Genomic DNA, 24527 nt, shown 5'->3' on the forward strand with positions numbered 1-24527 from the left:
TGGTCCACTTTACCCCCTGGTCCGTGCCCTCCCACCCGCCAAGTGGTGACCTTGTGGCTTTCCTTAAAGAGACTCTGCAAGATTTAAACGAGATCATCCACTGTGGATGTGAAGCGCTTAGCCTTGGCGCGTGGGACGTCATACGTTCTTTGTCAGTGACGAATGCTACTTGAGGACAGAAATTTGTGCCACGGAAACGTCCACGGGGGCCCTGGTCTACCCGACCTCCCTGGGCAGAACCCCCTGCCACAGCCGTGGCAGCCCCAGGTCCCGCCTGCGATCTGCACCAGCTCTACAGCCTCTTCCTGGTGCTTCTCACCACCTTGGGCACATACCCCTGGCCCAGAGCAGAGGGGCCCCTAGGAATCCATCCTCACAGAACCGCTGCGATTTGGGGAGTTATTGAAGAATTGGAAGGGTGAAAAGAATGTACAGGAAGGATCAGACCCCATAGTCTCCCCTCCTTCCTTTCCTTTGCCCTCCTTGTTCAGACCAGTGCACAGATGTTGCACCAACTTCGTGGCATGTCCATGCGGGCTGCTGTGTCCGCCCCCACAGATGGTGGCTTATCAACCACAGACACATGTTGTTCTCAGTTCTCGAGGCTGGAAGCCCAAGGTCGAGTCTCTGGCAGATCTGTGCCTGGTGAGGGTCGGCTTCCCGGCTCACTGAGGAAGTGAACCTCACATCTTTTCACTGTGTCCTCCGGTGTGGAGGGGTGACCGAGCTCTCGGGGGGCTCATTTATAAGGGCACCACACTTATGACTCATCATTTCCCTGTGACCCCACCTCCCAGTACCATTTCTCCAAGTGTTGGGATTTCGGTGTATGAATTGGAGGGACACAAATATTGAGGCCCTGGCAGACCTTTGTCTAAACAAATACAGTTTTCTTCCTGGAGGGAGTCCATTACCCTCCTCCTAAGGGGACAGAAATCTCATCACCTTTCACACATGTAGATGCTGGCAGGACCGAAAGGGCTAACATCTGGCTGAGCCTGAGGGGCAGCAGTGAAGTGAAGAGGGGAGTTACCCCTGGGGGCGGGGGTGGACACAGCAGCTGCTGGGGAAGGGTTTTATTTTTATGTGTTTATCTTTAGAGACAGCATTGCTTTTTTAAAAAATCGAAGGAACATTGTGTTATATGATGATGTAAATTTCATGTGCGAGGGTCTTAATGGCTTGGAGAACAGCATCTTGGGAACAGATGTGTCACCCTGCAAAGGCAAACTGAACCCGGGCTGGGGTTCCATAGTTTCTGGAGGGAATCGGCTGCTGTCCTCAGGCTGCTGACCCAACTTTCTGGCAATGGGACTTGGAAACCGAGACACTGGCTTTCTGATCAAGAGGTGGGCAGTTCTATTCCCAAGTTGTTTCGGGAGTGAAAAACCAGCAAAACCTGTGACAGGTGGACATGCAGGGAAGAAGAGTCAAGGCAAGATGTGCATACCAGCGCCCTGGAGGCCTCGGTGGGGGCGCCGGCTCTGGCGAGGGACATGCAGCAGAAGGGCCCCCGCGCTGGCCGAGGGTGGTGGCCTGTCCCACACCAGTACCAGGAGCTCGAACGCCTCCGTCCCCAAAGTGAGAGTCAGCCCCACACGTCTGCAGAAGAGCAGTTTCTTCTACCCACAAGCTCTTCGTCCCTCTCCTCTCTGCACTCTCTTTACCCACCCCCTGAAGTCCTCCACACTGGACACTGCACCCTGCGGGGGAGCCTGATCCCCTCTGGTCTGTAGTCAGTCTGGCTGCAGGCTGGGTGGCCCTGTTCTTGTTCTACGCAGCGTGACGACCAAGAACAACCCCCTTTTCCCCACTCTTGGGCAGCCCCTGGCATATTGTGATTTATAAGAAAATATATATGTATATTTGGTCACTCAGAGGACCAAAACCCATCTTTCGTGTGTGTCTGGTCCTCATCCACAGTTCCTGACTCCCAGCTCCCTCAGAATCCCCCCAGGAACCTCCTGAGTGTTGAGAGTGACGAAGGGGTCTCTTGTCAGGTGAATGAGGTGGCTTTGGGGGAAGCACCTAAGGATGGGGTAGGGTGTCTGGAGAATCAGCCATGTGACCAGGGGACACAACTTCCATCCCACCCCTGACCCCCAGGGAGTGAGAGGGGCTGGCGGTGGAGTTCAGTCCTCTGGCCAGTGATTTAACCAAGTGCCTAAGTAACAAAAGCTCTATAAAACCGCGCGAGGGTGGGGTTTGGAGAGCTGACTGGTTGGTGGATGTGTAGTGATTTGGGGACTGTGGTGTCCCGGGAGAGGGCACAGGAACTCCAAACGCTTACCCCATATTTTGCCCCCTAAGTCGTCCCCATCTGGCTGTTTCTGAGTTACAGCTTCAGTAACAGACCAGTGATCTAGTGGAAAAACGGTTCCCTGAGCTCTGAGCGGCTCGCTAGCATGTTAATGGAACCCGAGATAGGAGTTGTGGGGCGCCCGACTGGGCGGCAGTCCCGGGAGCTGAGCCCTTAACCTGTGCAGTCTTGGACTGCGTCTGGATAGAGCGTGTCCTGTTAGGCTGAAGTGAGTTGAATTCTCGAGGACCTTCCTGGTGTCTGGAATTGCTGGTTGGTGTGGGGACGCCTCTACACACTCTTCGGAGGGAACTGGGCCCAGGAGCCCTGTTTATTTATTTTAAAGATTTATCTATATTTGCGTACAAGAACTGGGGTGTAGGCCAGAAGTGGGGGGCGGGGTGTTGGGAGGATTCACCAGAGACAGAGTGGGGAACAGAACAGGCAGATTGACTGAAGTACACTGCTGAGGGGAGCAGCGGGGGAGGCAGAGTCATGTGGGTCAGCTCCCTGGTCCGGCATCGAACTCATGCCGCAGTGGCTGGCGATAGCTTGGTAGTGCTGTCTGAAATCCTGCGCCGCCAGGAGCCCTGTTCAGTCCTATAAGACAGTCTTGTTTTAAATCCACTCTCAGCCATACCTCATGTCTGAGGCAGTGTCTCACATCAGTAAGTTCTTCATGTCTCTATTTTTCTTTTCCATTGTCTCTTTCCCACCCCCTTCCCTCTTAACCTCAGAACCATCATGATGTTTATAAATACCTACTCGTCTTTATAAGCATTTGCTCTATCAAAATACTCATCTGCTGTAAAAATACTGCATTTGCTCAGTATTTGTTTTTTCCTTCTGACTTGCTTTGCTATACATAATTACCTAAACTCCCTCCGTTTTGCTGAAGCGTGTTCCCTCGTGAGGACAGGACCACGTCTGGATCCCGTGGGCCCATGATGGGCATTCAGAACCTCTGAACCTGATTCAGCTACAAGTCTGGTCCATTCTAGATCATGCTTCCTGCTGTAGGAAATTTGCTCTTCGAGTTTGCATTTCTCATTCGTGGATGGGGAAGAAAGAGTTCCAGAAGATTCTGTGGGTCCCTACTTTTGCTCTCTTCTCACAGAACTACTTGCTTTCTGCTCACCATGCTACTGTGAGTGGTAGGGGAGTGACAGGGAGTCTCCTTTGATCCAGAAAAGTGCAGCACCAGAGGGCCCAGAAATGGCCCCATTGAGTGAAGAGTTACCTGCGGCAGGAGTGGATAAACTCCTGGACATCACTCAGTCCAGACTCTTCGTGGAGAAAGGTCTTCTTTCTGTTGAGCGCCCGTGGAAAACATCTCATCCAGAGAACTCATCCCTGTTAGAAAACTGATTGCTGGGAGGTTCTTCCTTTCATGGAGCTGAACTTGCTCTGAAGCTCATGCTGGTTCTGGAAGGGTCCTCTGCTTTTCACTGCTGCAGCCCTGGATAGGAACCGCCCACCTCACTTTTCTCTGACCTAGGCCTGACAAAAAGAGCCTTCCTTGCATGAGATGGTTTTCAGATGCCTTCCTTGCTGCTCTCCACTTCTTTGGAGATGACTCTATGGCCATCTTAAAATGTCAAGCCAGCAGCAGACATAACACACCAAGAGAAACTTGACCTCTTAGCTGGGGGTTCCCAGCCTGCTGTCACCGTGGGTTCCCATCTGTCCCCTCTCCAGATGGGCCTTTCATTTTGAAATTTTCTGCTAGTTAAATTTACCAAGAAAACCCATCTACAGATTTCTGTGTAAATTTCTCAGCTTGGTTTTCAAGTCCTGAGACCTCCTCTGCAGGTTTCCTGGCCTGTTGACCCAGCTATGCTTCTCATCATGCTTGTATTAGTCAGCTTTGGCTGCTGTAACAAAAACCTCTGACCTGGTGGCTCAGCAGCAGACATGTATCCCCTCATGGTGCTGGAGACTGGAAGTCCAAGATCCAGGGCTGGCCTGGTTTCCTCTGAGCCTGGTGGGTGGGCATCTTCCCTCTGCCCTGACATGGCCTTCCCCCTCCACGTATCTCTGTCCAGTTTCCTCTTAGAAGACTCAGTCATTTTGTTTAGGGGCCACTTTCATGGCCTTGTTTTACCTCATTTACCTCTTTAAAGACCTCACACTCTGAGGGGTTCAGATTTCCACACAGAAATTTTGAGGGGGCCCTGCTACCTCTTGCCCTGCCTCCCTTCTCTTTCGAGACCCTTCCCAGAAGCAAGTGGTGACCATGTGAGTGACACTCACAGAGTAGCAGGCTCCTCTCTTCCTGGGGACAAGATCCCCTTCTCCTTGCTTCATCCCACACTTTTATCCTTTTTATCCTTTCAGGTAAAAGATCTCTAGATAAATAATATTATCTCTAGATAAAATGAAAACTGGGTAGTATATAGGAAAAAATCCTGAAACACCCAGAAGTTGGAAACCAGTGCAGCCAAATGCCTGAAACTTGTCTGGTCTGACCTCTGTTTTGGGGGAGCAGCTTGAAGCAGAACTTGGTCCTCTCCCTATGTTGTGAACACAGAGATGTTCCTTTCTTTTTCCTTATTGCAGCACCGTGGGCATATATCACATCACTCTCGGGTATATATATCACATCACTCTCGGGTATACAACGTAACGGTTTGACTTTTGTGTACATTGAGCACCAAGCCATTGAGCACCATGCTGAGTCCATTTCCTACCTACTCTTGGCAGTTTTTCAAATCTGCATACAATCATAGGCGCCCTGGGCTATACGCTGTACCCCAGTGACTTACTTATCTGTAACTGGAAGTCTGTGCCTCTCCACCCCTTCACCCACATGGCCGCCCCGCCCCGCACCCCCGCCGCCTCTCCTCGGACAGCCACTCAGCTCTTCTCTGTATTTGTGACTTTTGTCTTGTTCTGTTTGTTTTGTTTCTAGATTCCACACATAAGTGAAGTTATAGGGTCTTTCTCATTGTCTTCCAAATGTTTCTGATGGGTCCCCCACCTTTGAGGAGTACTGCAGTCGCCTCTAAGTTGCATCTGCAACTAGGGCTCCCTCGACCTCACCTCCAAGTCACCTCCGACAACACAGAATCAACAGAGCCCACCTGTCTCTCCACTTTGCAGCCCTTTCCAGCACGCACACACTCCAGCACACACACCTCCCAGCTTTCCCTTGTACATCCCTGATGTAGTTGCCTGGCAACCAGCAAGGGAAGTGTGATCGCACCTCCCGCACTGTCCACGGGAGCAATGCAGACAATGCGAGCAGTTCCCCGGTTTCTTTCTGCAACTGGAGGAAGGTAGCCATCAGCGGTGGCCAGCATGATGCTCCAGAGAGACTGGCTCATCATTCGGGGCCCAAATTGGTTGCTGCTTAGCTTTCACTTGGCATTGGCTAATGGCTTTGTGGGGGCGTCTGGGTAGGTGGTTCTCAAAGGGCCGGATCTCTCTGCTTGCACTTGTTCTCAGGAGGCCTGTGATGCTGGCAGGGCAGCTTGCAGAATCCTCTCTGCTCCCACGCAGCCCTGTCCTGCACCCAGCCTGTGTCCCCCCAGATCCCTGCCGTCTCTTCTATTTGGAGATTGTTCTTCAATGTTCTGGCACTGCCCTGCCTCTCCTACCTCCCTGGCAATCCTTCATTCTGCCAGCCCCTGGCCCCTCTGCCTTTCAGATCTCTCCCGTGCTGCTGGGCAGCCCCCAGCTCCGTGGGGCAGCTGGTTCTCCCGCATCCCTCCCCGTCCTGAACACACAGTGCCTCCCAGGCTGGTGCCGATGGTCAGACGCCGCTCATATGGGCTGAGGTCCGACTCCTCTCTCTCTGAGTGTCCTGATCAGAAACTGGATTGTTGTGACTTGGATTTCTCGAGGGTCTTATAGTATAAACAGAGAGAAAGAGAGCAAATAGAATCTGAAGATGCCCCCCCTTTTTTTTGCCTTGGCTGTGATTTTTAAGTCAAATTTCTTTAAGCTTTCTGAGTCTTTGTTTGCTAAAGAAGTTGCAATGTTTGCTTCACAATTATTACAACAATTATATGAAATAGCAGAAAGAAAGAAGCTGTCAAAATACACGGCACACAGTTGGAGAACGCAAAATCAACCCTTCTTCCCCTCCTACCTTGACTCTTTATTCTTCCACTGGAAACTTCTCTCCTCCAGTGAAAACCTGTTTTCTGGTTAGAGTCTCAGGAGGCATTGAGGGGCAGTGGCAACAGGGCCAGAGGTCTGGGGTCAGCCGACACCCCCTCTGCACACCCATCTCAGCAACTGTACCTGGTGCTCAGAACAGCAGCCTCAGCTGGTGCAGCAGCTGCCGTGGAGCCCCGGGGTCCTGGCCTTTCCACGTTTGAGGCTGTCTCATCACTTTAGATGTAAGAATTATCTTTATTTATTTATTTATTTATTTATGCATACAAGAACTGGGGTACTGACCTGAGATACAGGGGGTGAAAGGACTCACCAGAGACAGAGGGGAACAGAACAGGCAGACTGACTGAAATACACTGCTGAGGGGAGCAGGAGAGGTCTGCTGTGCCCTGTAGGTCAGCTCCCCGGCCGGGGATCGAACTCGTGGTGCAGTGGCTGTGGATAGCTTCATTGTGTTGTGTCTTAACCCCATGTGCCACCAGGGAGTCCCCTGTAAGAATTAATCTTGGGCAAGCCTGGTCCCATTTGCCCCGCTGTGGAATACAGGAGTCGATTCCAAAATGCCCGAAGGCCCCTAAGTCCTGAAGTTGTAGCAAACTGAGCGGTGGCAGCCGCCTATTCTCCAAAGTGTCATGAGCAGAACCAAACCCTTCACAGACCGTCTCCGCTGGAGGCTAGATTGCCCAATCCTTCCACTCCCTGACCCCGGGCCTTCGTGAGGTAGCAGGTTATCACCTAGTCAGAACCCTAGCCCAGGAATGTTCTAGAGGCTTCTTCCAGTTCTGACTTGGGAATGCATAGAACTCCGTCCTTTCAATAAGGAAAACAAATGAGTCAGCACCTGCCCCAGGCATGCAAGAGGTCCGGGGAAGCAGCCACTGGGAGGTGTTTGATGTTCACGTCATGGGTACATGTGGTGGTTGTGTGTTTAGTGATGGCCTAAAAATAGCTGTGTTTGCAAATGGAGGGTACCTGCAGCAAGACTATTCAACAATGCGTCGCTTCAGTGACTGACAGTAGTTAAATAAAAGTGTAACTAACAGATAGAATTTGGGTGTTATTGAAATCCCGAAGATTGAGAGTCTGGCCAAGGATGGACGAGCATCCAGACACATCTCAGCTCAGGGAGCCCCCCAGGTCTCTGTAAAGAGGGCCCCAACAGGAAAGCAGCCGGCAGCTCTCAGAGGCCCGCCCTCACTTGGGAAGATTGATTTCTAAACCCTTTGCAGAAAGGGGCGAGGCTTCACTCGGGGGACTGAGGGCGACCCAGGCTCCACGCCCTCCATCTTTCCCCAGAGGGAAAGATGCCTCTTAAAAAGCTGGGAACTCCTGCATCATAATGAAGTTGCACGAAGTCAGGTATTACACAAGTGTCCGTGCTTAGCCACGTTACCACCAACTTTTAAAAAAAAGTAGGTTTTTGAGCCCTCCCTGGTGGTGCAAGGGGTTAAGTCTCATCACTATCAAGCTATCAGCAGCCATCGCAGCATGAGTTCAATCCCCAGCCAGGGAGCAACCCACATGGCGCAGCAGACCTCTCCTGTCTCCCCGCTGTTACCCCCCAGCAGTGGATTTTGGTCAGTCTGCCTGTTCTGCTCCCCACTCTGTCTCTGGTGAATCTTCTCACCGCCCCCTCGCCACACACACACCTCTGGCCTGCACCCCAGCTCTTAAATGCAAAATAAGTAAAATAAAATAAATGTAGGAATGTGGTGGGAGAGCGGTGGGGACACTGATTTAATCTACGTTATGGCAGACCCAGGGAAGGGTCACAGAGTCCGAGAATGTTAAGCCAGGAGGGACCTGACATCTTTCAGTCCAACCCTTTTATTAACGAACGAGAACATAATCTCCGCCGTGTCCACAGTGGTTACTCTGGGATTGTCAAAATTTGGGTGCCATTTTCTCCCTTGCTTCTTCTACTTTTCAAATAAAAACCAAACATAATAGAACAAGTGAGTGACATCCCGGAGTGTCCCGTAGCAATGTCCAAGCAGATCTTGCTTAGCCCCCCCCCCCCACAATCTCTGGGCTTTCACACCTTTGCTCAGGTGGCGGTGGTTCTCTCTCGGCCGGACCTGGGTTTCCAGAAAGATCTTTGACAAGAAGAAGGTAATTGTTGTCAGTCTTTACAGTTTAAAGCTTGACTTTAAATTATCAGCTTTCTACACTCTCCAGGATAATTTCATAAACATGTTCTTTTGAATAAAACATTGACTTATTCTATGGCGGACGTTAAAAATAAATTGTCAGTTGTAGCAGAGCTCTCAAAACACACCTGCTTCTAGAGGGTTAAAGCCACCCGCTGCAGGATAATGTGAAAATGGAAGCTGTGTTTGATTTTCTTAACCCACAGCCCACGTAGCCCATCCACTTGAGGAAAAAGAAACACCACTAATGGGGTGGTAAGAACAGTGTGAAGGGAGCCCCCACACAGGCTCCCGTCTACAGCTTTTGTTCCCATGGCCTCTTCAATAAACATGACTCAGTCTGCTGTTTGGGCTCCACTTCCCCCGGCCAGGGAGCTGACAGCACTCTGCCGTGCCCAACATGTGTGACTCAGCGGTGCGCTCAGGAGGCCCCCTCCTCTGCTGACCAAGCTCCCTTCTGCTCTTCGGCGCACTGAGACGCCTGAGGCTTCCCGGTATTCACAGCACCCACCACCCTTAGAGACGTGCTATACACATGTAGACCAAAGTGCTGGTTCCCACCCACATGCTCACCCCTAGAATGTGCAGCCTCCAATATGTGTACGACACACAGACGACGAGGAGAGGTAACTTGCGTGTCTGTGAACCATGCAGACAAAAGACACTACAGCCTCCCCCCAACAAGCCCTGCTCCTCGAAATGCTTGTTAGAGCAAGAACAGCACTTCCTCCGTGCGTCCGGGGCCCGGCCCCCGGGCCAGCCCACACTTGCGAGCCACCTGGGCTGCACCTGCCAGCCAAGGAAGGAGCTTTCCTTTATTCGGAGGCGCCTATTCTGAATTCAAGGGGCTGCTAAGGTGTCTGTCCCACCGGTGTCTACACCGGGAGCAGCGAAGAGCGTTCAGTGAGACGCCAGCCAGAGCCGCAGTCCCCGCCAGGAGATGGAGGGGTGGAGAACTGGGCGCAGGACCCATGGATTTCATTCCAGAAATGTTTTTCTAGCACCCACCACAAAAGAGGAGCAGAAGGTCCATCCTGAGCCACTAGTGGATGAAGCGGCGCGGTGGGCGGAGGAGGCACCTCTAGCCTGGCGTGGGGCTGGTGACCCCCGCCTGAGAGGACACTGACCTTGGCCACTCCGTGCAGTGCCCGTTTGCCAGCCAACCTGCTCTGGGAGTTTTCTGCTTCTTTCTCCTTTCTTCCCATGGGATAGGAAGGGCCCAGCCTGGCCTGGTTTTCAGTGCTGACCTCTGAGCAGGAGTAAGTCAAACCCTGACTTGTTGCCTCCACCTGTGCCTTTCCTCTCTCTCTCTCTCTCTCTCTGTCTCTCTCTCTCTCACACACACACACACACACACACACACACACACACACTCTCATACTTTGGTTGTCTCAGCAACCCCCACATCTACCCTGTAATAGCAGATCAGGCCAGGCCCAGCTGGAGCAGGGGGCAGGCGAGTGGTCCACGGAGATGAGGCTGGGGCTCTGGGGGTGTGATTTCCCGCTGTCCAGCTTGAGGAGGAGCAAGGAATGTCCCTCATTAAACCTGATCAGTCAGTTAGACCGGCCAAAGGGGATTTGGAAGGTGTTTCCCAAGAGCTGAGGAAATAACCTCAGCCAGAAAGCACCTTCTGCTAAGTCTGCATGAGAAAGGACGGCTGCACACGTGGGCATAGTGGTGTCCTTAGCTGCAGGTGATGGAAGCCCCACTAAGGGGACCCACTGACTTTCACACCCAAGCTGCGGGCAAACTGGCCAAGCAGCTGAGGCTCTAGGAGCTTCATCAGGGCAAGTGCCCTGCATCCCCCACTCCATCTCTCCCCTTGCAAGTTGGCATCATTCTCCCAGAGTAACTTCTGCAAAAGGCAGGAGGCCCAGCTGCTCCCGCGTCCAGGCGCCCGCCCCCTGGAGAAAGCCTCTTTCCCTAAGTTACAATGAAGCAATGCCAAGGAAGGCCTCTGGCTGGTTGACTAAGATCATGTGCCCATTGCTCGGCCAATCCCGGGACCAGCGGGTGTGGGGTAGGGACCCCTGTTTGCCGCCATTGAGTCAAGTGTCCCATCCCGTGGTCCTGGCCAGACGGGGGCGGAAGACAGGGCGTAGCGTGTAGGGCAGCCTCCTCCATGGATGCTGGGGCGGAGGGACTGTTCCCGAAAGTCCCCAGGAGGGGGAGTGTGGTGCAGAGCAGGAAGCCGCGCTGCGGGCAGAGAAGCGGGCGAGGGCCCTGGCATGAAGTCACACGCTGCTCCCGGAGCCGGCTGTGCGCTGTGGCCACAGACAGGGGCACGTGCTGGGAGGACAGTTAAATCTGGGAAGGAGAGGGGAATGTTGACATCTGAAGTGGGCGGGAGCTGGCAATGTGTAATTATGTTATGGTTGAGAACTAAATAAAACTCTGCGAAGAACAGGCAGTAAAATCATGAATTATGCATCAATAAATCGTTTCCATGCTGCCGGCTTGTGTTATAGGAAGCAGACAGCGGAGCAAGACTCCGTGGTCGTGTTGGCTTGTTTGTGGGACAGACAGGCGGACTGCTTCTTAGACTGCTCTTCCTTCCTGGACTTGATCACCAGGCCCACTTTAGTCATGGTCTGCCCGCAGGATTTTCGAGCCTGTTCCCTCTCACACCTGAAGTTGAAAAACCACCTTGTCCTTCAGGGCCGCGCGAACAGTGACTTTCGAGCAAGTGGTTAGGATTCTGCCTCTTCGCTCTCCGTGCTGTACTTTGCCCTTGTTGTAAAGGAGTGTTGATGCTTTGATACTTGGCTGGCAGGTGAATAGGAATGACCTCCTTGTAAAGGAGTGTTGATGCTTTGATACTTGGCTGGCAGGTGAATAGGAATGACCTCCTTGTAAAGGAGTGTTGATGCTTTGATACTTGGCTGGCAGGTGAATAGGAATGACCTCCTTGTAAAGGAGTGTTGATGCTTTGATACTTGGCTGGCAGGTGAATAGGAATGACCTCCCAAAGACGTCCACATTGGCAAGCAGTTTCTAGAAGCAGGAAAAGACAAGGAAAAAAAAATTCTCCCCTAGACCTTGCAGATGGAAGGCAGTCCCACTGGACCCTACATTTCAGCATTTCTGACCCTTGCCCTCAGCTGTAAGATAAATTTATTTTATTTTTAGCCACTTTCAACAACAAATGTGTGGTAATTTTTAACAGCCACAGGAGGAAATGAATGCAATGCCCTTTCTAGCAGCTTGGCAACATGTACTAAGAGATATGAAAGAGTTGATGCCTCTGACTCAGTCCCCTGTCTCTCTCCCAAGGAAACAGAGATGCAGGAATGTACTTACCTGGGAAAATGTTCACTACAGTATTAGCTATAGTGGTAAACCCTTGCCACCAGCTGAGGGTTGTACTGGTTGATCTTATCTGCATGACAGTTGCAACATTGTTTGCAAAAGAAAACACAGCCACTGCATGATGCTCAAACCTCCTTGATGGGGCCTCGTCCCAGGTGGGACAGCCTGTGTTAGACGATGACTGTGATGACAGCATTGCTGCGCATCCACTGACTCATCAACTGCTCACTGAGTTTTCCAGGCCCTGAGTCTGAACAAGGAGAGCAGAGGCAAAAGGCACAAGAGCCATGAGGGAGAATGGTGCAGCCTGGCCAGCGAGATTGTTATCAACACAAAGACTTCTCAGAAAAGACGATGCTTGAAGGGTCAGTGGAAGTGAGCCACTGCTGAAAAGCAGCTCACAGTGGCAGTCCCTCCCCTGCTGCACAGGTTGAGTAAGATGTGAAGGTGGTAATAGATGTGGATGCACGTCAGGAATTTTGAAGGCTCTGGAGCCAGAAGCAGGATGAGGCCCTTGTTGCAAAGCCAGTCAGCAGCAAAATGCTGGAAACAAGCCAGCTGTCCTTCCCTGGGCGATGGTATATCCATACAATGAAATACTACTCAGCAATAAAAAGGAATGCACTAGTGATCGTGGAGTAACCTGGACAAAGCTACATTACATGTAGTAAAGAAAGAGTCTATCTCAAAAGGTTTCATATTGGGTGATCCGTTTATGTAACATTCTTTTTTGAAAAAGATTTATTTTTATTTACTTATGCATATAAGAACTGGGGTGTAGGCCAGAGGTGTGGGGGGGTGAGAGGATTCACCAGAGACAGAGTGGGGAGCAGAACAGGCAGATCGACTAAAACACACTGCTGAGGGGAGCAGCTGGTGAGACAGGAGAGGTCTGCTGTGCCGTGTGGGTAGCTCCGGGCCAGGGATCTTGCCTCAATGCTTGGCGATAGCTTGATAGCGCTGAGACTTTAATCCCTGCGCCACCAGGTAGGCCCCCATTTATGTAACAATCTTAAAAAGAAAAAGCTGTAGAGATAGAGAACAAATTCATACTTGTAGAGATGGGCGATGCGTGTGACTGCAGCGAGACAGCACAAGGGGTTGCGTTCATGGTGATGAAACACCTGTTTCTTGACTGTGGAAGTTGTTGTATAATTGCGGGGTAGGATTGCGTAGAACTGCACACACGCTTCCACATAAAAGATGGTAAAAATGGAATTCTGTCTGTTGTCTCATCACCATGTTTCACCAGTGTTATCTCCTGGCTTTGATATTATATTACAAGATTTTGCCATTGTGGGTAGATATGTCAAGGGCACATGTGCTATTTTGCAATTTCCTGTGTGCCTATAATTATTTCAAAATAAAAAGTTAAAAAAGTAGCTACAGACAAAAATTCCTGCCTGATGACACTTCCGTCTCGACTTTTCTCACCACTCACGTAGGTCCCGGGCCCATTTAGTGGCTGCTTACAGCCATCGGCTCTAGACGTCTGCTCCGGGACACGCAGGGTTGGAGGTTGTGGGGCGAGGGGCAGCAGAGGGAAACGGAAAACTCTTTTCCTCCCAAATGTCCAGTGTGTTGGGTCTCCCTGAGGCCGCCCACTCCCTGACCAGCTATCGGGGGCCTCCTTTCCCACCCACCAGCCTGCTGGGAGATGGGCTGCTGCGGGGCTCCCCAGACACACGCTCTCTCCTTGGCCGACGGCGGGCCGGGACGCTGGCCGGGAAGCAGCCCGCGGCGAGCAGGAGACCTGGCTGCTGGTCTGGTGGAATGAAGAGGGAGCTGAGACTAGGAGGTAGCGGCATAGGAGCTTGGCACAACAGGGAAAGCTGCGTCTTGGCGTTGACACTGAATTCATTCATTTATTCAGCAGGTCTTTGTTCAGGCGGCTCTGACAAAAATACCCCGGGTTGGGCGGCTTACACAACCTACACTTGCTGCTCCCGGTTCTCGGGGCTGGAGTTCAAGATCACGACAGCGGCAGATCTGGTGTCTGGGGAGCAGCCTCTCCTGGCTCATCTTCTCGCTGGGTCCTCACGTGGTTGAAGGGGTGGGGGAGCTCACGGGGGGCTCTTTTCTAGGGGCACGGACCCCATCCGTGAGGCCTCCACTCTCATGACTTCCGCACCTCCCAAAGGTTCCACCTCCAAATGCCACCAGCTTGGGATTGGGATTTCAACGTTTGGGTGCAGGTGAATAATTCAGTCTATGGCCGCAAGCGTCGCAAAGGTGGCTCTGTGGAAAGCTTAGCTCCCGGCCTCCGGCTGGGGGAGATTACATCATTTGGCATGAAACAATGATCGCTTTATTACGTTCTTTTTTTTTTTAATTTTTAAAAATTTTTATATTCCCCATACAGTTGTAACCCCCTTATTTGACCCCAATCCCTCCCCCCCCCATTGTGTGTCTCTGGTTCATAGTTGTTTGTTGGTTTTCATTCATTCTGACTTATTTTGCTGCATATGATTTTCTTCAATTCCCTCCATTCTGTTGCAAACGACTGCATTTCACTCTGCCTCATGACTGTAGAGGACTCCCTGTGTGTAGAGGCCGCATCTTCTTGATGGCGCTTTGACCGAGTCTTCTACCATTGGACACGTGGGCTGCTTCCATGTCCTGCCTATTGGAAATATGCTGCTGAGCAGCTGGGTTTCTTCTTGATGGTTTCATCTTCTGTGGGGAGGTGCCCAAGAGTGAGATTGCTAAGTCCTATGGCACTTCCCTTTTTAGTTTCTTTTCTTTTATATATTTTTATGTCCTTTTTCATTTTTGCAGAATGTATGCATTTTCATCTTGGTTATAGTCCCCATACAATTCCCACCCCCCTCATTTTGACCCTAATCCCTCCTCTCGTCCCTCCCCCACCGTAGTGTATCTCTGGTTTATAGTTGCTTGCTGATTTTGATTTTTACTTTATTATAATTAGTCTCTTTCCTGGACCCTTATTTAGGTTTTCTAGATTCCTGCTATGAGTGAGACCATCCGGTATTTTTCTTTTTCTTTCTGGCTTATTTCACTGAGCATGATCCCTTCCAGCGCCATCCATGTTGCTGCAAATTGCATGTGTTTATCTTTTTTGATTGCTGAGTAATATTCCATGGTGTATATGTACCACATCTTCTTGATCCAGTCATCTGTTTTTGGCCCTTTTTAGTTTCTTAAATAGTAAATCGAGATTGCTTTTCATCAGTTGCACCAGTTTACATCCCCATCAACAGTGTAATCGGCTTCTGTTTTCTCTGCCTCCTCCCCAGCACTTGCTGTTGGGACTCTTTCTAATATGTGTGGTTCTCTCAGGTGAGTGATAGTATCTCACTGTAGCTTTATCTGCATGTCTCTTATTAGAAGTGAATATTTTTTATATGTCTTTTGGCCTTCTGGATATCTTCTTTGGTAGCATTATCTGTTTATATTGGCTATCCACTTATTAATTAGGGTTTTTTTAATTGTTGAATTGTATGAGTGTTTATATTTCTTGGATTTTAATTGCTTATCAATTACACATTGTGTAAACTTTTCCCCATTTAGTAGGGTGTCTACTTAATTGTCTTGTATTTTCTTTCACTGTACAGAATCTTTTTGACTTGAGGTAATTCCAATTATTTTTGATTCTACCTCCCTTGTCAAGTGGTTGAGTCACCAAAATATTTTTATTGTTGACATCATGGAACTTAGCACCCATGTTTTCTTCTAGATATTTTCTTGAAGTTTTTATATCATACTTAATATCTTTGAATCTTAGCTTCTTCTCTGTTAATTGGTGCAACCTCATTGGATTTTTCAATATCTTAAACATAGTAGGTGTTCTGTTTGTTTTGTTAGTTCTGTCTCCCCTCGTTGCTCCCCTGCCATGTATTGCTAATTGCTGTTTGAGTTCTACCAGGCAGCACAAGGCTATGCATGGAGATCACTGTAGGTTCAGTTGAATTAAATACAGGGATAGCTGCATAGTTCTGCAGAGCTCAAGCCAAGTGAAGTTGGGATAGAAAAAAGGAGCAATTCATCTTGTATTTCTGTCAACTTTTGCTTTATATTTTTAATTTTGATGCTTTGGTTCAAATATGGTTATTGCATTTTCTTGGTTAAGCTTTCATTTTTAAAATCGCTAGTCCTCATAATTGTATTTTTAAATTTTTCTTCAAATGGAGCTTGTCATTCCATATATCTGCTCAACTTTCATTGAGGAATTGGCTGATAGTTTTCTATTCCCTTATTTTCAACATCACTCTGTTGTCATGTTTTAGGTTTGTTTCTTATACACTACATACCACAGGGTTATGCAAAATCAAGTCTGAACGTCTTTAACAGGCAACTTAAGGCGTCTTATTTATTAAGACTTCTAGTGTATTTATGCTTCTGCTATATTGTTTTTTATTTACCAATCTTTGTCTTTTTCATACTGTGTTGCCTCATGTAGAATCGATTGTTTCTGTTATTTCTGTCCTTTTCACCCTACCAGTTTAGAAGTTATTTGTAATATTACAGTTCCATTATTTTAACGGTTTTGTTTCTTTTCCGCACACTCTTGAACTGAAAAGCCAGTGTTAGCCAATATCATCATCTTCCCCAGAGAGGAAGAGCATGTGGCTCCTGGGCTCTGACCTGCCTCCTCCCGCCTTCCAAGCTCTTCTCCACTTGGGTCCAGTATTTCCAGCCTTTCCATGTCCTCCCTCCCAAACTTAGCCATTAGGACTCTACTTAAATATTATAAATACACTTTTTATAGTCCTCAATTATTTTATTAGCTCTAGTTCTTGATTGTTTAATTTATAATTTGCATCTACTGAGCCGCCCTCAAGGTTGGCCGTTTGCCTACGTGGTTTGTAACTTTGAATCGTGTGTCTGTGTACGGGGTGGGGTAAGGGTTTCCTTACGATTCTGACTGTGGAAATATCTTACAGAATTTTGCTTTTTCCTCTGCCTGAATCACTTGTCACCATTTCTGGATTTGTCTTAACTTTAATTGCTTGGATTAGAGGTTCCATTGCCGATAAGGAGACTGGCACAGGTCTTGCTTTTTCATTTCTTTTTCCTCTGTGTATTTTAACTGGGCTCCAGGCAGAGGCCAAGCCCCTCACTGCTGGTGAGCAGTGTTTGTAGTACCCTTGGCCCACTTAGCACAGCTGTTTATTCTCTTGGTGCAAGAAGATCTGAGGCCTGGTGGTAACTTCTCGCTTGAAACCCTGGGCCCCAGATCCTGGGGCCTCCATGGCTTTAGCTTCCTCGCACCACTCTGGATGTGAGTCTCTTCCATTTCTGATACCTGGGAATTTTCTGTTTCCAGCCTGGGTGTGATGAGGGATTGTTTGGGGTTATATTTTCTCCTGCATTTTAGCTCCACATTTTTCCTGGGACACACACCCCATTGATGTCTGCACCGCCGCAACTGTAGATCATACAGTCTCATGTTCCTGCACTAGCAGAGGCTTGCTGTTGTTTATTCAGTCAACAAACACCACTGAGCCAACAGGTTTACAGTGCTAGGTTTACAGTGCTAGTTGTTTACAGTGCTAGTTTACAACTAGGTTTACAACTAGGTTTACAGTCTCTTGGAAAAGAGACTCTACCAAGCCTGCCCTCCAAGAACTTAGCATATAAAGAGGAAGCATGCTTGAGTGAGACAGTCAGAGGAACAGACAGGTGTGCAGCCCTGGCAGTGCAGCTAAGGAGAGGCAGCTTGTTCCAAGGCCGCGGATGCTCTGGGGAGTGGGGCCTGACTTGGTCATTGGTCAGGAGCAAAAGGAAATGTCTCAAGACCAGGGACAGCCTAAGGGGTGGGGTTGTGAGCCCAGTCTGACCTGGACCTTCCTGCGGACCAGGTGTAGGGGCCCAGGGTGATGAAACCCTCAGGTGCGGGAGCGTGTGGTAGAGCAGGAGTCCCCCACGATACGTATCATGAAATGCTGTGCATGACCCCAACATGACATCATTGTAAGCTGTGAACTTAAAAAAAGGGCTATGAAAGACTTGTCTGCGGACCGTGTACCTGGTATAATTTGACTTGGGGACTGAAGAGGAAGTGCCAGGAAGGAGGTGCAGGTTTACATTTCTCTTGCTCTCCAGGTTAGAGGTGGGATTTCTTCTCCTACGAGATGATGACCAAGCCAAAGTTCCCTCAATTAATCTCTAAAAAAACTTTTCGGTCATTTGAATAGTCAGTGTGGGTGGGGGAGAATTTGGCTTTTAAAGGACAGAGTCCTGGGCTGACAGAGAGTAACCGGGACCCCCGAGGCGAGCCCACAGTTAAGGGGTGCGTGGGAACCAGGCTTTTCTCGGTAAAGTGAGGAGGTTGTGCTCAGGCAGCTGAAGGTACGTTTCTGACTCTGATATCCAGGGTGGTCCCACAGGGGCACAGGTGCCCTGAGACCCAGCTGCCTTGCTTTTCTGCACCCCGGTGAGCTACAGTGAGCTACAATCCCTACATCCCAGTTCACTCGCTCAGCCCAGCCCCCAGCCCCACGTGCAGCACTGATAACCCCCATGGTCCAAACACCCTCCCTCAGGAATGTCTCCCATCCTCAAATCCATCTTTGCAGCCAACTCTGCCCGTCGTCGTGCCAAGGAAACACAATCTCAGGGTGATGACATGGGCCTTGGATGTGTGCCCGCGGCCCTTGGTGTCTGCTGACCTGGTGGGCGGGGTCCGGGTGGTGGGAAGGGGAGGCCCCTGTCTCCTTTAGGTGCTTCCTTTTATGGACACAGGGCGCTGTGGCTCCCAGGATGGCTGCTCAGATCCGAGTCTGGCTCCTCTCCTTTCACTGACCGCTTGGGGAGCCTGGAGGCAGGGTTGGGCCGGGGTTGAAAAGTTAGAGCTCGTGGCAAAGCCATGAGCCTGGGCTCCCTCCCCCTGCTGCCCCACCTCTGGGCAAACCTGTTCTCCTCCGTCCACCCCCTGGGCATGACTCACCAGCTGCCCTGCTCAGCGTGCAGCAGTGTGTCATTTCCTTATGCCAGGACACCCAGACTTCTAGTGTCCCCCACCACCCCCTGTGACGTGTCTCGTCTGATGGAGAAGGGCTTGAAGGGCTGATTTGTTGTTGGGGGAGGGTGTCACCCGAGGGTGTCTTGCTGTGTTGTTCACCGAGAGATGTTTGGGAGGAGCAGGGCCTGGTCATACTATTTCATGCTTTCCCTGCCACATGGTCACTACCTGGTCCTCCTTCCCCGACACCCTTGGCCAGCCAGCACCCCACCCTCACTGCTGTCCCCCGGAACTGCTCTACTCTCCCCTCCCTTTCTTCTCAACAAGACTTTCCTGGGCCCCGCTAGCCATAGCTGCCCACAGCCTGCACCCCTTCCCAGGGAGGCCAGCGGCATAATGCCTAGCCATGCCATTGGGCCGGAGGTCAAGGACCAGCGTGTGGACACTGACCACCTGGCTGGAGCTTCTCCATCAGACCAGGAGGGGGAGGTGGCAGGCAGGCAAAGACCCATTTTCCACAGAACCCATGACACAAGGGTCAGTGAGTGCTGGCCTGTCTCTGCTCTGCCAGTTCTCGACGCCCCTGGGGCCGTGGGCACTTGGGCTGGGGGATTCTTGGCCTGTCATGGAGAGCAGCCATCTATGTGTGCCTCACAGTGGAAAATGGGTAACACATGTGGTCAACCCCTTCACCCTGGCGCTTCTGTCACCCGGGCCCGGCTAAGGGCCCACCTTGACCTGGGAAGGGCTGGGGAGCACCGGGGGATGAAGTGGAGAGCACATCCCGTGAGAACCACGTCAGGGACTGGGGTTCAGGAGGAAAAGCGAGGTCTGCTTTCTGACATGGGGTGGTGTTAGACCGCACAAGACGTGTTTTGTTGTGTGTGCCCAGAGGGCAGACTCAGGACACTGTGAGAAGTGTGTCTGGGCTGAATGTAGAGGCCCCTGAGGGCCTCTTGGGCTGCTTGGGCTGCTTGGGCTGCGGGTCTCGGCAGCTCTTCCTCCCTGGGCCTCTGCACGTCCTTGAGTAGTGCCCGGCCCTGCCCATGCTCCTGGCATATCTCCGTCTCCCCATCACAGATGCCCTCCCCTGGGCTGGACAGCACCAGGGCCTCACCGGTGCCAACGCCTGGGATGGGTGGTGAGAGGTGAGAGGCCCTGCAAGATCCACCACGTGCCCAGCTGGGTCAGTCACTGAGTGTTTCTGTGAATTCTCACTGGTCACTCCCCCGCACCCCAGGTCCTGTGGGCCAAGATTACTCTCCCTGTGCTGCAGATGAGGAAGTAAGGAAATACCCAAGCCACTGCAGGGCTAAGATTAGCCCCGGCCTGATCTATTCTCGCTTGGGTAGGCACTTGGGTGGGCACCGCGCATGCGCAGCTGGGGTTCCCCAGTGTCCCTGGCCAGTCCCGGCCATCTGACTGCCCGTGTCTCATGGCTGTGCGCGGATCCAGCTTCAACTCCCGTTTTATAAGGCCCAGAATAGCTGGGACTGGGTCTGCGACACAACTGGTAAGTGACAGAGCTCTGCTGCCCAGGTACCCGCAGGCACTGAGGGGCAGCCCCACGGCTGCTGAGCCCGCACTGACCCTTGCACGATCACTGCAGGGCCTTGGCCCGCCGGCCACTCTACCGGCCTGGGTAGAGGAAGGCCCCTCCATTGTCCCAGGCCCCGTGCTAAACACAACACAAGGGTACAAGGATCTCTTCCAAGTTTACAAGGAATCCTGTGGTTTGAAAAAGTGAGCAGAGCATGTTCACAATTACCAAGGTGTGACTCAGGAGCAAGGGCCTCGTGACAGGTGGGACTTGAGGTGGGCTTTGCAGAAAGGAGGCTTGAGCAGCTGGGCCTGTGGAGGCCTGGGGTGCGAGGGCTGCTTCAGCACCACGGGGGCCAAAGTGGATTGTGCCCTAGGATTCTTGAGCTTTTGCTCCTCTCAATGGTCCCTCCCGTGTTCTCCAGCCACCCCTCTATGCAGGGCCCTGGCCCCACACAGAACATTCCACCCACCCCCTTTCTTCTGACTTGACGTGTAGTCTCGCCAAGCCCCACGGGAGTGGAGCAAGTTGTGGGGGGCTGGACGCCAACCTTAGGACACCCCCAGTTCCTCAGGACTCCACCTTGGACCTCCCCATTTATCCCTAGCTATTGTGCCCCCACCCCGCCCCCGTCCAGGGCGTCCTGCCTAATCCACTGCCTCAGCCACCAAATTGCTGCCCAGGTCGTTCCCTGCAAATCTGTGCATTGCCGTCTGCAGTCACCTTTGTCCGCCTTGGCCTCTCTGACTGAGTCCTCGTTCTTGCTGTCTCGCCCACGCTCAGGCTCAGGCTTGTGGCTCGACCTCCCAGTCCACCTCCTTGTTTGCACAGCTCCCCTCCCCGGGGGCCTGGCTTCCCGTCTGGGTGATCTCCGCGGGCGTCCACGGCTCTGCATGTGCCTCGCTGCGCGCCTGCCTCGGCGCCCACCCCCTCTGCCACGTGGAATTAACCGGCGGCCACGTCTGCCTGCCCAGCTCGGGCCTGAGCCCCTTGCTCGCCTCTGCTCTCTGGCCTGGCCACCCACGCGAGGGTGCTGGGGGTCGGCGGGGCTGCTTGTACTCACAGGCCTGCGGTCCATCGGCCCCGGGCTGAGCGGGCAGAGGAGGGCCTGGGGAAGCAGCTGCTCGCACAACTCAGCCTTGGCACCGGGCCGTGCCCCCTCTATGGGAAAAGAGAGCATTTCACCAGAACAGGGGAGGGCAGAGGGCCTGGCCCTTTCTCTGCCATGTGTCGGCTTCTCCGTGCTTCCTTGAGAGACACTTAAGGACGAAGGGGGGACGTGGCTGCGTGTCCAGCTCTGTGACACGGGCAGTTACTTCAACCCCAGTTTCCCTGCACGTAACGTGGCAGGAGAGAATCGTACCCATTGCTTCGGGTTTTTGAGAATTATTACTCGTAACTGGCAGCAAACATCCAAAGGGGGAGGCTGATATGACTGTTCTGGGGGCTGTGGGGACAAGTTGTCGGAAACGTACTTTCCTGTCCAAAGCCAAGAGCTGACCCTGCAGGGAGAGCGGGTCGTGGGGGCGTGGAGGAGGAGCTCGCACACAGGCCAGTCACACCTCCCTTTTCATGTGTTTCCCGGAAACTCTGCCCCAGAAACCTGAGTCCTCTGGCCTGCAGCCCTGCTCCGCCCCCTCATCTCTCCCTGTGCTGGCAAGTTCCACACGTTCCTATGAAACTTCTCAGCGCTTCTCAACTAGAACACGGACCAACCTATATCCACTTCCTGTGGCGGCAGGAAACGTGCGAGCTGCAGGCATGGTGTGGTCTGCAGCTGAGGTTCTCAGAGCCTCAGGGGGCTCCATCCCACCCCAACTCTAGAGTTAGTTCACCCTCCAAGAGGGCAAACCCTCCGGAGAGCCTCCCTCGCTGCCCAGAGCCACCCACCGCCTCTGTCTCCCCATCTGCTGTGATCTGAGTGTCTGCCCCCACAAATCCCTGTGCTGGACAAGCATCCAAGGTGAGGGGGTTGGAGGGGCCTCTGGGGGGCCATTAGGCCATGAGGGTGGCGGCTTTTCCTGGGGGGTCAGTCCCTTAAACATCAGCCCCCGGAGCACCTCCTTCCTCTGCAGCCCGTGAGGACCCAGGGAGAAGTCAGCCCCCAGACAGGGCCCTCCCCGACCATGCAGGCGCCCTGATTGGGGTCTTCCCGACCCCAGAACTGTGCCAAAGTTATAAGCCACCCCCTCGGTGGGCTTTGGTATCGCAGCCGGACCAGTGTGAGTCTTGGCGAGTTATGGCGTGCGCCCCTTCCCTGGGGTGGGGTCCGCTTCTTTCCTGGCCTTGGGTTACCTCCACCCGCTCCCTCCTAGCTCCACCGTGCAGCACCCCTTCCGGGCCAGACTGGGTGCAGGCATTGGGCCCTAGCTCTGCATTGCCCTGGCTACCCAGACTCTGCTCCAGGGAGGCGAGGCGGGAGGCAGCTCCCAGAGGGTTTCTTGGGGTGGGGGTGGGGGCCATTAGACTTCTCTATATGCAAATTGCTCCTGGCTCAACCTGCACCCCTAGGGAGGCCCAAAGTCCCCTTTGAAACTTCCCTGCCTGGAGAGCAGAGTCTGCCTGCTGGGGGCTCAGGCTCAAGTATGTGAGGGTGTTTGTGGGTTTGTGTGTGTGGAGTGGAGAGGGTGCTTGGTGAGCTGCACCTTTAGAAACACCTTGGGGTGGGAAGGTTTGAGCAGGTAGAAGTCCTTGGTGTCAAGTCTCTGAAGTTTTAGCGTAGTCTGGGCCTCTTTCGTTTTTGGAGACTTTCTGGATTAAAAGAACTATCAAAATGGGGCAGCCCCGGTCTTGGTGTAGTTTAAATGTTTACTCTTGCCAGTTGGCAGTTACTCACACACACACACACACACACACACACACACACACACAGAGTGATGGCAGGAATGGGCTCGCTTGGAAATAACGCCCAGGCCACGTCATCCTGGGAGGCCTGGAGCCAGGTGTCCCCTGGCTTTGGAAAGAGCCAGCCCTCCCTGCAGGACCCCCCCACACACACACCCCAGAGGGCACAGGGAGGCAGCTAGAGGGCCTGGCACTTGGAGCAATTAACCAGTGTGTGTCTGGAGGAATCTACTTGGTCTCACTGGGGTGGGGAGGGTCCGAGCCAGCAGCCAGATCGCCGCCTGGACACAGAGGCAGCTGCCGGCCCCTCCATCACACCACGCCCCACCCCTGTGAGTGCAGTAGGCGTTGATGGAGAAACTCTGTTGGGGTCTCTTGGGGACAAAGAGGACCCCGTGGACATATGTGATGAAGTCAAACCCAGCTGGGCCTGCGTGGTGGCTGGATTGGCCCAGACCCGCCACTGTTCTTGTTCCAGTTTCAGGCAGCTGGGACCTGCTTTCACTTAAGGTGGGCGAGTGGGTGACGGGCTGGTGGCTTGGTTGTTTCCGAGGAAGGCAAGAGAGGGGAACAGCTAGCTCTCTCCCCAATTCCCAGGCCTCTGCCTCTCCTCTCTGACATGGACCCTCTTCTTGGTCACCCGTGATGCGTCCTGCAGGGCCAGTCCAAAAGGAGTGCCCGCCTTGGCCTCAGCTTGCTCCTCTACGAGGTTGTCCATCGTGCACCAGCGTCTATCAACCCTAGCCACCTGCTGTGTCTGCAGACGAGCTAACCTTTCAGGTCGAGTCCTCCTTGCCCGCTTACCTCTGCCCAGTGCGACTTTCTGTCATGCCTACGCTTGCATGCAGACCCTTGCTGTGGCCTGCGCCACACTCCCTGGTGCTGAGGGGGCATCTCTGTCTCTCCCGTGCCCAGAGCTGCTGGGGCATTTCACCTGTCTCTATCACACCTGGCCTGCAAGGGAACAACGGACCCTGTGGCTGGGAGGGACATGCTCCAGGAGTGTCCTCCTTCTCGGCCCTTCTCTGCGCCTTGCCTCATGCGGGGCTGTTCCAACCTTGCCTCCACAGGAGCTCTCCCTGTCATTAGAGGCGTTTCTCGGCCGATCTATTTTGGAGCTGCAGCTGGTTGTTTCTCAGAATAAACAGAGCTGTGATGTTGGGAGAACAGGAGAAAGGAACAGCATCTCCTCCCTGGACCCCCCAGTGATTTCCGCCCTCCACTTCCCGCTTCCTGAAGGCCGCGCCCCTGCACCCTGTGGCCGGCTCTGTGGCTCTTCTGCCACCTTAGGGTCATGAGCGCCCCTGGGCTTGGGGGGCTCCAGCAAACCAGGTG

General features: G+C 52.5%; 1 protein-coding gene across 3 annotated transcripts in view; it reads left to right on the plus strand.

The window, feature by feature from the left end:
* Positions 1–24527, plus strand: part of PTK2B (protein tyrosine kinase 2 beta) — a 103627-nt gene that overhangs the window by 14691 nt on the left and 64409 nt on the right. The window contains exon 1 of one of the 3 annotated variants that reach the window (XM_037526497.2): positions 22013–22311. The exons of the other annotated variants lie outside the window; for them this stretch is intronic. The gene's annotated coding sequence lies outside the window, so the exon portion shown is untranslated. Of the gene's footprint in view, positions 1–22012; positions 22312–24527 lie in introns of those variants that run through there. 3 annotated transcript variants of the gene reach the window in all.

The sequence above is a fragment of the Talpa occidentalis genome, unplaced genomic scaffold, assembly GCF_014898055.3.
Source record: "Talpa occidentalis isolate TD23 unplaced genomic scaffold, MPIMG_talOcc4v2.1 talOcc4.4, whole genome shotgun sequence".
NCBI classification, from domain to species: domain Eukaryota; kingdom Metazoa; phylum Chordata; class Mammalia; order Eulipotyphla; family Talpidae; genus Talpa; species Talpa occidentalis.